The sequence below is a fragment of the Lycium barbarum genome, chromosome 5 (genome assembly GCF_019175385.1).
Source record: "Lycium barbarum isolate Lr01 chromosome 5, ASM1917538v2, whole genome shotgun sequence".
In the NCBI taxonomy this organism is placed as follows: Eukaryota; Viridiplantae; Streptophyta; class Magnoliopsida; order Solanales; family Solanaceae; genus Lycium; species Lycium barbarum.
This window is the reverse complement of record NC_083341.1, coordinates 25289205-25300331: the sequence shown is the minus strand read 5'-3', so window position 1 is coordinate 25300331 and position 11127 is coordinate 25289205.

Here is an 11127-nt window from a genome sequence, read left to right as displayed (position 1 = left end):
AACTAAGAACCCGAAGCTCTCGAACTCTGACCCTGTCCTGAAGGAAAAGAGCGATCAAATCTCCTATCCGCGAATCGTGGAGGCGCACTAGTCGCTGACTAGCCTGAATGTCGGGAGTAAGTCTGCCTCGATCCCCCTCTATAGTCGCTACCTGTCCCTATAGATCTGGCCCGCTTGCTTTTCCTTCTATCGATATCACGGTCACCCCTTTGTGGTTGTTGTCGCCCTTCTAAATTCTGGGCATGGGCTTGTATTCAGGAGATATACATCCCGTCTCGCAACGAGGCCGTCAAATAGTCTTTAAATAAATGTGGTCCCAAACCACTAACAAATCTATGTACCTGATCTCTCATGTCGGCCACTATAGTCGGGCATACCTAGCCAATGAATTAAATTGCATGCTATACTCCCGGGCACTCATATTTCCTTGCCTCAAATTTAGAAATCTATCCGCTCTAGCTCGGCGGACCTCGGGTGGCAAATAGTGACGGATAAAAGCATCTACAAATTCTTGCCATACGGGTGGAGGCGCATTCTCTTGTCTCGATGCTATCCAATTATTATACCACAATACCACCACATCTCGGAGTCTATAAGAGGCCAACTCCAAGGATTCAGTCTCGGAGGCACGAATAATTTTCAATGTCCTCAACATCTCATCTATGAAACCTTGCAGTTCTTCATCCGGCTTCGACCCAAAAAACTCCAGAGGATTCAGACTCATAAAGTCACGGGCTCTGGTACTTGTTGCCCGATAGCTTGAACTCACATTTTTCCGCTATGCCTGTGCGGCAACCAACTGTGTCAATAGATGTATGGCCTCGGTCATTTGTTGACCCGAACCAACAGGCGGAGGAATTGGAGCTGGAGCTCCTTCTTGTTCTTCCACATTAGGCGGGGTAGAAGAAGTATTAGATAGGGCCTCATTATGTGACTTGCCCTCTTGTATGTTCATCGAAGGTTCTCTTTCCACCCGCCTTTTTGTCGTAGTCTTTCCCTTCTGGGCAACTGTAGCTTTTCCCTTTGGCGGCATTCTGAAATCACAACACACTATTAGAGAGGATAAAATCTTATACACGGCTCTATCGCACGACCTCGTAAAAAGAAAGATGGTAATTTGTTCTAAATTCCCTATAGCCTCTTGTTTATTAGTGTGGCGCGCAACACATCATAAACAAGACTCTACTAGACACGGCTCGTAGACACTTCCTAGGACTGAACTGCTCTGATACCACTTTTGTCACGACCCGACTAGGGGCCGCGACGGGTACCCAGGTGCTAACCACCGAGGACCGCTCGTTCTATTACTCATTACACTCATTCAACGTTCCTTTATCAATTTCATACTCAAATTATAAGAAAAATCATCTTTCATTTCAAAACATAATACGTTATATACATAAGCCTTTAGGCTATCAAAATAATATATATATATATATATATATATATATATATATATATATACATATACATAATGGCAACCTCGTGAGACTACATAACCCACACTGCATATCTACGAGCCTCTACTGGAGTGCTAGACATAAGGACGAGACAAGACCCCGTCATGCCCAAAATACATATACATGAATATACACAAAAGAATCGTCATAAGCACCTCCGGAACAAAGGAATGCTTTTAGTCAGCTAACAGCTCCTACGAGTCTGGATCAAGCTCACCTCCCTGTCTACCTGTGGGCATGAACACAGCGTCCAAAGAAAATGGACGTCAGTACGAATATTGTACTGAGTATGTAAGACAAGAATGAAATAAATATAATACAGGGATCGTGAGCCATAAGAGAAAGATATAACCTGCATGAGTGTCATAGGCAAATACATTTCCTACATATATCATATTTTACAAAATCATGGTACATATGTCATCACATCACATATATCATCACATCGTAATCCTCATCGTTAACTCGCGTCCGGGTAACCATCATATGCCGCCCACTAGTGGTGATCATGCCTGGCCCCCGAGGCTCGGTGTAAACATAACAGCCCGCCTTAGCGGTGACATGCCCAGTCATCTAGGCTCGGTGGAATCATATGCAGCCCGCCTTAGCGGTGACATGCCCGGCCATATTGGCGCGGTGGAATCATATCGTCATATAGTCAATCATAACCCATCATTATTACACATCTCATGAACGTATCACAATCTTATCATAGCTAGGCATTTTATACATAACATAGGCATATTATACGCTAGCATTATTGATCATCTTATAGACATATCATGACTTAGCATCATTTCACATTTATCATTAGGAGCATACATTAGGCTTTGAAGGCAACTATGGCTATGTCAGGGTGACGTAAGGTCGTGAACCCCCGATTATAGTATGAGCATTCATGAGTATTCTGCCTCACCTTGAAGGAAATAGTATATAAGGTGAGTGTTAACAATAATGACATTGTTAACATAATAAGAGCATCATATCATGAACTCTAGGATCTCTGTGCTTTAACTCATCATCATCATTATCGTGCTCGTATGTAGTTTAGTATATTTAAGGACTCATAAGCTTCATCATATAAGAGGATTATATAAATCTTGAAGGATTCATGCCTTTGAAGGAAGGGATTAGTCTTACAGACCTTTGTCATTTAACTAGTCTATCGCTTGCTTGTTCTCCTTTAATGCCCACGTTCTACCTTCAAGAGAATTCGTATCGACATTAGCTAACAATTATAAGAACGGACTCACTAACGCTAGAGGAAATTGGGCAGCATTTCCTTCATTTATACTACTTTTCCCATGTTCTATATCATCTCCCAAACGTTCACGACAACATTCACAATATTGCAAACAACAATCATCATTTGTATACATTTACCACAATCCACCAATTTTCTTCAATTTCTTCACAATTATGGTTATGACCCCTTATCGCGTTTTCTCACATATCATACCTATTCCATGGTATAAATGTCATTTATAACATATTCACAATCACAACGTATCAACATTCAAGATTCATCCCAACCACCATTCAACAATGATACTATTCACTCATTTATGACCCATTTTCTATGTCTTTCTACAATTCAAGTGTCTTATCCTTCCAACACCTTAAGCAACATGATATGGTCATGAAACTTACCTTAGATGATGGAGGAACAAGCCTTGAATGTAAATACTCTTCTAGCGCCAAAACCCTATTTCACTTCCCTTGGGTTTTCTTGAGGTAGATGAACTTTTACTAAGCTTCACACACTTGTTTTCATGGATTTGATGTTGTTAATGTTGGTTTTACCTTGAATTCTCATGGATGAATGTTAGAGAGAATATTCTAGAGTTTTCTTGACTTGTGGAGAGTGGGAATGAAATAAAATGAAATGAGAAATGTCCCTTATATTAAGTAACAAAGCTGTCCCGACCAAGTTATACGGACCAACATACGGTCTGTATATTTGGTCCAGAATATGATGTTCCTCTTGGCCAATTATACGGCCTAACATACGGCCAATATAATTTATACGGTCCGTATATTGGGCCATATAATGCCCAGTGGTTCCGTTTTCGTTCTCGTCGACTCGTTTGATCTCCGATCCTTATGGAACCTTCTTGACACTTGTTTTGCACCTCAATACCAATATAAGGGATGCTATCACTCGTCTCGAAGACATCATTATTCCATCATTAACTCGTCGGTCGTAATTCTTACCCGACACGCAACATACCCTTTTACTTTCTTTACCAAACTTCTTCCTTTTGGTCAAATGTCTTTGAATCTCGATTAAGATCATCAAATGCTATTTCTTACTTATCCAAATTATCGTATACCTCGTGTTCCTTGCAAGCCTATTCAACGTACGCTAACGGGGAATTTTCCAAGGTGTAACAGGCACTCGACTTGGATCAAGTGAAGTGCATCAAGGATGAGGATGGCCAAGTGTTGGTACAGGAATCTCGCATTAGACAAAGATGGCAGTCATACTTACATGAACTCTTGAACGAAGGAGGGGACAGATACATTGTGTTGGGAGACTTGGAGCACTCGGATAGGCGTCGCAACTTTAGATATTGTAGGAGTATAAAGGTTGAGGAGGTTAAGGGAGCTGTTCGTAGGATGCGCAGGGGAAGAGCGACCGAACCTGACGAGATTCCTGGGGAATTTTGGAAGAATGCAGGCAGGGTAGGCTTGGAGTGGCTGACTGGGTTGTTTAATGTCATTTTCAAGACAGCGAAGATGCCGTAAGAATGGAGGTGGAGTACAATGATTCCCGTGTATAAGAACAAGGGAGACATTCAAAGCTGCAACAACTATAGAGGTATCAAGCTGCTAAGTCACACTATGAAAGTGTGGTAAAGGGTGGTGGAAATGAGGGTGAGGAGAGGTATGTCTATTTCAGAGAACCAGTTTGGATTCATGCTGGGGCGCTCGACTACAGAAGCCATTCATATTATAAGGAGATTGGTGGAGCAGTATAGGGAGCGGAAGAGGGACTTGCACATGGTATTCATTGACCTGGAAAAGGCCTACGACAAAGTGCCAAGAGAGGTCCTATGGAGATGCTTGGAGGCTAAAGGTGTACCTGTGGTGTACATTAGAGCGATAAACGACATGTATGATGGAGCTAAGACCAGGGTAAGGACGGTAGGAGGAGACCTGGAGCACTTCCCTGTTATGATAGGGTTGCATCAGGGATCAGCTCTTAGCCCGTTTCTGTTCGCCCTGGTAATGGATGAATTGACGCGACAAATACAAGGTGAGGTCCTTGGTGTATGTTATTCGCAGATGACATAGTCCTGATTGACGAGACTCACAATAGAGTTAACGATAAGCTGGAGGGTTGGAGACAGACGTTGGAGTCTAAAGAATTTAAATTGAGTAGGACCAAGAAAGAATACTTGGAGTGCAGGTTCAGTGGCCTACCACGTGAGGCTGACGAGGAAGTGAGCCTTGGTACCCAGGCCATTCAAAATAAAGGAAGTTTCAAGTATCTTGGGTCTATTATACAAGGAGATGGGGATATCGACGACGATGTTTCACATCGTATTAGTGCAGGGTGGATGAAATGGAGGCTCGCTTCCGGAGTTCTGTGTGATAAGAAAGTGCCACCAAAACTTAAAGGCAAGTTCTACAAAGTGGTGGTTAGACCGACTTTATTGTACAGGGTGGAGTGTTGGCCAGTCAAGAAATTTCAGGTTCAGAAGATGAAAGTCGCGAAAATGTGAATGCTAGGTGGATGTGTGGGCACTCTAGGAGGGATAGAATTAGGAATGAAGATATCCGAGACAAGATGGGAGTGGCATCGGTGGAGGACAAGATGCGGGAAGCGAGGCTGAGATGGTTTGGGCATGTGAAGAGGAGAGACACAGATGCCCCAGTGCGGAGGTGTGAGAGGTTGGCTATGGACGGTTTCAGGAGAGACAAAGGGAGGCCGAAGAAGTATTGGGGAGAGGTGATTAGATAGTATATGGCACAGTTTCAGCTCACCGACGACATGACCTTAGATAGGAGGTTGTGGAGGACTCAGATTAGGATAGAAGGCTAGGTGGCTTATCCTTTCACCATAGTAGTTGTAGTTTTGCTGATTTGTTTATTGCCATTTGATTTCTGTATTTGATTGGTGCTTATATTTGTTGGGCCGTTGTACTTTGGTTATCTTATTTATCTATAGTCGTTAATGTTCCTTTCTTTCCGGACTGTTCTACCATGACTTTCTCGCTTTTGTTATTCCTTGTTTTCATATTGTTTTCACTATGCTTTGTCCTATCTGACCTTTTGTTTTGTTTTTCCTCTCTTGTTCTCCTCTCTTGAGCCGAGGGTCTTTCGGAAACAGCCGCCCTATCTTTTAAGGTGGGGATTAGGTCTGCGTACACTCTACCCTCCCCAGACCCCACATGGTAGGATTATACTGGGCTTGTTGTTGTTGTTGTTGTATCAAGCTAGAATAACCAACAATTTAATTAAATTTGGATTCTAGACAAAACCCCTAAATTTGGGTATAAACCTTAACTTCCAATCCCATAAATTAGCCAGTAATTTGGAAGAGTCACGCAATAATAGAGTCTAGTCATCAAATCCATGCTTAATAAATCTAACCCAATCAATAAATCAAAATTACAAGCCTAGAAAGAAGAACTCATAATAACTCTCTTTTAATTGTCAAGTTCTTAAAGAAACTAGCATATTTTTTAGATTCCCTATGATGATTATGTCTCTTCGGCATTTTTTCCCTATTTCGAGCATTGGTTAGCTCATTTTGATCTGAGAGGACCATTACCACGCTTCTTGAGGTGTCTAGATCGGATTCGGGCAACAGTTTAGTGAATTTAGGCTTAAAGTGAAAAATAGTTGACCTAAAGTTGACTTTTAGATAAACGAACCTTTTTCAGAAATCCATGGATTTCTTCAGATCTAGATGGTCATTTATAACTTGTGTGTGTATTTGGTTCGATTCCCAATGAATTCGGATGCATTTTCGGACTTGGGTTGGGAAATTGGAATTAAGGTATCAGGGGTTGACTTGGTCAACGAAACCTCTGTTGGGAATTTTGAGGCCACGAGTGCGTGCGCAGCATGTTTTTATGTGTGTCTATGTATGTGGTATGTGAGCAGATGACCTCGGGAATTAATCAGAAAATTGGGTTGAATTGTGAACTTGGGTGAGTTTTCTTATGTCTAGTGCCTGATTTGGCGGCACCAGCACCGCTGGAGCGGTATCCTTGCCATTGGAGTTGTCCAAGCATTTAAGGCTTGACCGCTGAAGCGGCTCCGCTGGGGCGGTCCCAGTGTCACTAAAGCAGGTGATGGACAATGTTTATAATTAATGAAGTGTTAAAAGCTTCTAGACCCTCATTTATTTCCATTTTGAAATTAGAGCTTTTGGGGACTGTTCTTGGAGATATTTTGGTAATGCTCTCGGAGGTTAATCTTGCTATCCCTCTTCTATTTCATTAATCCTAATCATCATAGATTCCCCCTTTCCTTCAATAATCCCTTAGTAATGGAAGATGAAAGTGGGTTTTGATGAACTTTTTCTCTAGGCTTATTAATGATGAAATTGATGGGGTTTATGCAAGATTTTGATGAATCTAAGCTTGTTAATCATATATCTTCCATTTCTAGTGTTGAATTTTGGAATCAAGAGTTAGGGTTTATACCCAAATTGGGGGTTTTGCTTCAAATTCGAAATTGGGTAAATCTATGAGTTAATTTAGCAATTAGTGGTTAGGTTATGATCACCTGGTGCTTAATTTTATATTTTACTTTCGAATTTCCTTTTTCCCTTGTGGGCCCCATTTTTCTAATTTCTAGGGTTAAAATTGACCTAAATTGAATGGTAGCAATATTAGTATCATTCTTTATGATTTCTAATCTAGATTTCGAATATTCCTACAATATTTTGATTCTGAGGCTCAGCGAAATGGCAAGGCAAAGGAGTGAGTTGTTGGTGGTTGCGGTTCGGCCATCCAGGTAGGTTATGGCTTACCCTTGGTAAGACTTCGTATAGCGAAGCATATATTTAGATTATATTGTCACAGACAGCATGTGAACCTTTGGGTATGAAGTTGGGTTAGATATTGCCTTAAGTTGGCCCTGTTGTGTGTTGGCGCTATCTACCCCGTTGTGCTGTGATTTGATTGTTCTATTGTGTTGGCTTGATGCCATGAGTTGTTGATAGATATTGGGTTCTGTTTTATCAGCTTGATTACGATGTTGTCGGCGTACCCATTGTTGGTACTTGTGGTTCGGATATATTGTTGGCATACCCACTGTTGGTACTTGTGACTCAGATTTATTGTTGGCGTACCCATTGTTGGTACTAGTGATATTGAGCATGATTATTGATGATGATACATGCATCGTACGCACTCTCATTTTTCATGTTACACTATTGAGATACTGATGATATTTGATGAAACACTTTGATGAGCGAGGCTTGGTTTTACTTGTTAGTTCCAGAATCGTTGATTAAGTGAGTGCATAGACTCTGCGGGACCCCCAGAGTGGTGCTGGTGAGAACCTCTCGTGGGGAAAGATCCGAGGTGCCTTCTGTCTGTTAAGCAAAGATCCGGGACTGGTGGCACTTAGACTTCGCGAGTCACACTGGGTTGTGCTACCGAGATGTCGATATTTTCGTTTGGAGTATATGTGTACACAGCATTTGCATGGCATTGCATTGCATTCATACACTATTGCATTGCATTGCATTATGGCTTGATTTTGAGACGTTTTGGTGTTGTACCATTTGATATTAGATGCTTTACTTAGGCGATGACGCGTACTTGGATTCGATTGATTTGATTTATACTTGTTTGTTTGTCTGCCTATCTGCTTTATTATCTGAATTGTGTTAGTTATGCTTAGTCGGCCGATGATGCCTACCAGTACTGTTGTTTTGTATTGACCTGCACTTGCTGCATTCCTTTATGAATGAAGAGCATCAGGTTGGATTCACTTCCGTTACACGTGGCTCATAGTCGCTTAAGCATTATCTTCGAGTTTCTAGGGTGAGCATGGTTGTTCGCTGCCATGAAGACTTCTCTATCATTATGTCCTATTCTATTTGGACTAGACCCTGGGGGTATTATATATATATATATATATATATATATATATATATATATATATATATCACGAGACTTACGCATTTATTCTATTCCGTTTCTTGATTTAATCATTTATGTCTTAATTATTATTGGGTTAAGGGTTCACTTACCGAGGTGGGAGAGGCAAATGCCTGCACGGCTTATGCCAAAATGGGTCGTGACAAGTTGGAATTAGAGCCCTAGGTTACCCGGTCTGTAATATAAGTGCGTGTCTAGTAGATTCTCGTGGATAGGTACGATGAGCTCCGTACTTATCTACGAGAGGCTATAGGACATTTAGGAAATCTCACTTTCTTTCTTTCTTTCTTTCATGCTACTTTTCTAATTTGTATCTGGCGGGATCAAATACGTATCTGACTCTTTTCTCTTCTCTCACAGATGGTGAGGACTCGAGCTACGATGGCCCGAGGTCAGGTGCCAGAGCCTCCACCTACGGCTAGCACCCGAGGGTAAGCTACAGCCAGAGGACGCAATAAAGCGAGAGGCAGCAGGGCTGCCACAGTGAGGGGCAAGGCTCATGCGACAGGGTAGCGGCGAGAGAGCTCCTGAGAGTTCGTTCTCCAGAATAGTGGATAGGGTTGCTTTATCCGAGTCTTTAGCTTCTGTGTATCAGCATTCGTGTCCTATTACCTATTTTTCTTGTTGTGAGGTTGGGCATGTTTCTAGGAGATGTCCCCGGCCCAAGCGGTATTATCAGCCGCCGCGGACTCCTATATCGTCTGGTGGTCATGGTGGGGTTTCTTAGATGGGCGGCACTCAATCAAGCCGCGAAGCTTCTCATAGTTCTAGAGGTGGCTCCCAGCCAGCTTGAGGTGGTTCTCAGAGTGTGAGAGGGGGATCTCAGGGGGGGGCATAGTGGAGCCCATTATTACTTATTTCCTGGTAGGCCCGAGGCAGAGGCCTCAGATGCTGTGATTTCAGGTACCATTTCTATCCGTCATAGAGCAGCATCTGTTTTATTTGATCCTGGATCCTCCTATTCGTATGTATATGCATTTCATGTCTTTGGTTGGGATTTGCCTTGTGATATCATAGATATACCTGTTCATGTGTCTACTCCGGCGGAGTTTCTATGATTGTTGATCAAGTCTACCGGACTTGTTTAGTTACTTTTATGGGGCATGACACTTGGGTATATTTGATGATTCTCGATATGGTGGACTTTAATATTATATTGGGGATGTCCTGTCCTTCTCCTTATCACGCGATCTTGGACTGTCATGCCAAGACAGTCAGTCACCTTAGCCATGCCGGACATTCCTAGCTTAAGTGGAGGGGTACTCCTAGTCCTTCTCCGAAGAAGATCATTTCCTTCCTTCGGGCAAAGAAGTTAGTAAGTAAGGGGTGTTTGGCTTATTTGGCTCATGTTCGTGATACGACGGTGGCATCTGCACCCCTTGAGTCTTTCCTTATTGTGAGCGAGTTCGCGGAGGTATTCCCGTCGGATCTGCCGGGTATGCCACCCGATCACGACATTAATTTCTGTATTGACTTGGATCCGAGCACTCATCCTATTTTTATTCTGCCATATCAGATGGCACCTGCTAAGTTGGGACAGCTTAAGGAGCAGTTAAGGGATTTGTTGAGCAAGGGGTTCATTAGACCGAGCGTCTCCCCTTGGGATGCTCCTGTGATATTCGTAAAAATGAAAGATGGGACTATGAGGATGTGTATTGATTATCGCTGGCTTAACAAGGTCACTATTCGGAACAAGCGCCCTATGCCTCGTATTGATGATCTGTTTGACCAACTTCAGGGTGCTTCGGTGTTTTTGAAGATTGATTTGTGTTCCGGCTATCACCAATTGAAGATCAGGGCAAAGGATATTCCGAAGACAACATTTCGGATGAGATATGGCCACTATGAGTTTCTAGTGATATCTTTTGGGCTTACCAATGCCCCGGCTACATTTATGACTTTGATGAATGGCATCTTTAGGCCATTCCTTAATTCCTTCATGATTTTGTTTATTGATGACATCTTGGTGTATTCCAAGAGTAGGGAGGAGCATGAAAGCCATCTTCGTTCTGTTCTTGGGTTGTTAAAGAAACATAGCCTGTTTGCTAAGTTTTCTAAGTGTGAGTTCAGGTTGGAGTCTGTAGCATTCTTGGGCCATGTTGTGTCTAAGAATGTGATTATGGTTGACCCACAAAAGATTGAGGCTGTGAGGGGTTAGGCGAAGCCCACTACTGTTACTGAGATTCATAGTTTTATGGGTTTGGCTAGCTATTACCGTCACTTTGTGAAATGTTTTGCTGCAATTACTTCATCTTTGACCAGATTGACTCAGAAGGATGTTCCCTTCCAGTGGACAGATGATTGTGAAGAAAGCTTTCAAAAGCTCAAGCTTCTTTTGACTACAACTCCGATCTTAGCATTACCCGTGGAGAGTAAGGATTTTGTTGTCTATTGTGATGCCTCCCATATGGGCTTGGGTGATGTGTTTATGCAGGAGGGCAGAGTGATAGCTTATGCTTCCCGTAAGTTGAAGGTTCATGAGAAGAATTACCCTACCCATGATTTGGAGTGTTTGGCCGTGGTCTTTTCTTTGAAGATTT